This window comes from Neolamprologus multifasciatus, chromosome 7, assembly GCF_963576455.1.
Source record: "Neolamprologus multifasciatus chromosome 7, fNeoMul1.2, whole genome shotgun sequence".
Classification (NCBI taxonomy): domain Eukaryota; kingdom Metazoa; phylum Chordata; class Actinopteri; order Cichliformes; family Cichlidae; genus Neolamprologus; species Neolamprologus multifasciatus.
In genome coordinates, this window is record NC_140445.1 from 18,583,437 (window position 1) to 18,588,012 (window position 4,576).

Consider the following 4,576-nt stretch of genomic DNA (forward strand, 5'->3'; position numbering starts at 1 on the left):
TGATTAATCCTTTTGTTTTTTTGTCTTTAACTTTATCAATAAAACAGCTGCAGCTTTCACTACAGCACGTGTGGTACTTTAACCTTTGTACTGTTTTCATCAGTTCATTTTGCAGTGAACATGTTGGATGATCTGTCTGCTGTCACTGGGTGGTGCTGAGGTCTGAATCTGAGGGCAGCTCCTGTAATCACAAAGACAACAGAACCATCAAACTCAGATATAAATTTTATCCCTCAAAATTGAAATAAAGCTGATTCTTCTGTCCCCACACACTCAGGATCTGAAGTTCTTCTCTTACATTTTTTTTCAGTATTACAGTAAACTACAGTACTTTAATCCATAGTTCCTGATTAATGAGGAGTTACTGAAGTACAAGCTTTTTTAAAAAAATGTTACTGTCTTTACAGATGTGGCAAGAGACTGAAAACATGCTGTTGTTTGCACATATTTAATATTCAGCTCTGCACAGGAGCTGAAGCAGGGTGCAGCCTGTTGCATTTACAGTATAATACTTGTAATAAAAGTACAGTAACAGTAATTAGTGACTGAGCAGCCCGGGGCGTTTCTCTTGATTTCTTTAGTAAATTCATTCACCTGCACAGATTATCTAAACGAACCCTGACAGCCGAATGCTCATTTTAGCTAGCTAGGTCTCAGGAGCTAGCTAAGGACGGTAGTTACGGAGTAGCTTACAAACACATTTAACTTACCGAAAAAGTGCAGCAGGGCCTCGGGTCCTTCTGTCGGGTAGTCCAGTTTACTGAAGAACACCTCAGGCTGTCAGGTTAAAACACTCGGTCGTGTTTTCGTAGCGTAAACGCTGGGCGTCCTCTCAGAGCCTACGCTCTATCTGCTATTCGCGAACAGAGATACGCAAGTTTCCCCGTGACTGCAGCTGTCAGTCAAAGCTCTTATGATGACGTTTTACCCCAATTTAACATCACCGCGGTAGGAATTAGAATCAAACTTATGGGAGAGGAGACCCCTTGAACATCAATCAGCGTGATGAGAACTATTGAAAACAAAAGAAAGAATCTTTGGAAAAAAATTATCTTAGGAGAATTTATTTATTTTAGTCTGACCCCAGTCCCATCCGCTAACATGGAGGAGGCGGGGTTTATGACCTATACTGCAGCCAGACACCAGGGGGCGATAGAGACGTTTTGGCTTCATTTTTGGGGAGCTGTCGTGTCATCCATGTTTTCTACAGTCAATGCATTGGCCATGCGGCAGATTTACAAGTTAAAAATGTGAAAGGACAACACAGTTTTCACAGAGGTGGAGGATTATTTTGCCAGTGCAAAGGAGAAACTCTGCCACAGCATCAGGAAGAATGTTGGGAATTACTGCTGCTGCAAAAGCCTTCGAGGCTTATCTGTGATTGAAGCCATCCTACCCCTACACACAAAGAGGCTGTAAATCAACTTGACAGACTGCCCGGTAGATTACATTTGTCAGCATACGCATACATAAGCACAAGGAATTGGGAACAGTGCTGAAAGCAGCTCCCGAGGCTCTGGTGTTGTATCTGCAAAGTTTTTCTAAGAAGCTCTCCACTTCTTAGAAAATGTTTGGATTTACTGGTAACAGGAATACTTTGAACATCCATCATCACTATCTGGTAATCACCATATTCAGATTGTTGGTAATTTCATGTTGGATCTCAAGGAAACCTCTGTTGAGAAATCACCACATACTTCCTACAGCTTGTTTTCTTGGGGAATTTCCAAATCGCAGGAATAAAAAAATCTGTATTTTGACTCATTTGTAAACAGACTTTCCTCTGAGAAATTTCTGCATTATTTATATTATTTAAATATTTAGACATGTTTTGTCATTGAGAATGTTACACAGCAACTAATTGCTATTCGCCTTCCAGCTGCACTTATACTATGCAGGCATGGGTGCTGTTAGCGACTTTGGGTAGCTTGAAAAAAGGCCAGCTCTGGGACCACCGAATACTAACTCTAGTATCTAGATCAGTTCTGTCCGAAAGCAATCAGTGGGCAGACTAATTTGTATTTAAGCAATGTTATATCCAATAAACAACTTCGCTGAACAGATGTTCAGACCAGCTGCGGCTTGGAAACAGTTCAGCCCTCAACTGAATTCATGTCAATGAAAACACTGCACGCTAGTATTGTTACGCTGAACTATGCTAGGATACTATTAGCTTTAGCTTTTCCACAGAAATGCATATTTTCTTTTTCTTCTATTAATCTCTGGCACTTTTCCACAGCACGTCTTTTGTCCCGTTTTCTTCTCCTCACCCCCAACCGGTCACAGCAGATGGCCAACCCTCCCTGAGCCTGGTTTCTTCCTGTTAAAAGGGAGTTTTTCCTTCCTTCTGTCACTAAGTACTTGTTAAAATTAGTGATGGGATTTCCGGATCTTTTTAGAAATCCGGCTCTTTCGGTTCGGCTCACTAAAAAGAGCCGACTCTTTTGGCTCCGAACCGGCTCTTCAGGTTGTTTTGTTGCTTTAATTAATTTATTATTAACAATAATATAAAATTATGCACAAAAGGAATTACTATGGTAAAAAAAAGTGGTTTTATTTATATATGTTTATATATAAATATATGCGGTGGCCCCTAGAGACAAAACACGTACAAACTCCAAAACACATTTCTAGCATGAAATGAACTTCCAAAGCAGAGCTACTAGATCACTTAAATTACACAATTGCAAGTATGTGTGTATTGTTTGTGTATTTATACACAGGCACTCATATACATTCAAATAATTTAAAAAAAAAAGTTCATTTACCTGTTACTACCACACACCAAATCCGGTCGTTGGTACTTGCTGGCTTGTGTAGCCACTAGGTAACAAAAGCTCAACACTGCGCCCTAGCATCCTGGAGCACTTCTGTTGTCTTTTGTACGTGTTTTGAGTTTTTACGTACTTCGGAGTTTGTACGTGTTTTGGAGTTTGTACGTGATTTGAAGTTTGTATGTGCTTTATCTCTAGGGGCCACCGTAAATATACTTTTATTTATTCACTCCACATAAAATGTAATAAATAAATCATACAATGCAAAAATCAACTATTCACATTTCAAATTTTAACTATAACAACACAAAACACTGCAAACCACAACACAATTAAATATAAATTAAAATATGAAAACAAAAAGAACATGCATATTCTCTGTCATATGGGCCTGCATGAATAAACTTTCTGAATCCTTTGTCATCTGCAACCGAAAATAGTTGTGGATGATTACTATACCTTTCTAATGTGACGTTGTTGTCCCTGGCTCTCTTTCTCTCCCTCCGGCTCTGTTCCTGTGCTACTGAGTGTAACTACCGCCCCTCCCCCCTCTGCCCAGCGTAAAGCACAAGGCTCGCGTGCTGAGTGAAGCGGAAAAAAGTGCGAGAGAGAGGCTGAGAGAAAGGAAAAAAAAAAAAACACGTGACGGCTGCGATAAGGAGTCGGCTCTAAGAGCCATTTCGTTCGCGAACAACCCATCACTAGTTAAAATAGGGGTCATTTGCTTGTTGGGGTTTCTCTGTTATTGTAGGGTCTTCACGTCACTGGAGTTGGTCTCTTTTCTTTCACAACACTTTTATAAGCACAACTTTTTCTCACCAACATTTTTCCTACACATACAAACAGATTTGTGTTTCCCACAAGAAAATGGGACAATGAGGATTACACAACCTCCAGATTATTGTTACCCCTTTATGATTTCTCTCTTCCCTGTTAGTGTGCGTGTTTTGGGGCTTCTGACTACATGACTGGCCAAGAGTCTGTCTCCATTTTTCTGTTTCACACAGCCTTTCAGTCTATCATAGCGTTATGTGAGCAAATAAAAAATATTTTCTTGTGAAGCTTAATGTTAGATATTTCAAGCAGATAATTTAACCTTACAAACTGTTAGAACAATATGCTTTATTTCCCTCAGATCTACTGTGGAAAAATTAAAAATATTTTACTTGGAATAAGATGCTAAAGTGTTTTGTAGTGTCTTATGGCTTGAGTGATTTTGCTTCCTACTAAACTGATTTAGCCAGATATTGTTCTTTGAGATTTAAGAGACAAGAGATGAAGAAGAGAGATTATTGTTAAAAGGTAAGGACTGCTCAGTGATGTTTGATAGACTCATCGGCGTAACTTTGTGCCTAACATTGGTGGGGGTGGGATCAAGATCTCTGTCTAAATAAATAAATCTGGGTAAATTCCCACATGATTAATGACATTTTCTATCCCCACTTTCACCACCACAGTGTCACTTTAAAACCATTTCACAGTGTCACAGGTGTTCTTTCACGAGACTGTTATATTTTAACCCAGTATTTCCATAAACCAGACATTAGCTCAGATAAAGCTGGTCTTGTAAGAAAACCTCCAACATTAAGACACCAGCTCATGTGTCTGAAAACCTTTTATTCAAAGTTTGTTTCCACTTTTCACAAACCCCTGAATTTTTTTCCCCCTTTACACTGGAGATGTATACAATGTAATCAAGAAGAAACAAAGTCAGTGTGTGTATATAAATCTGTTTACAACAACACTGTTTATGGCCACTGATGGATGGATAGACAACAAGGACCACAAAACGAGACTGCAAC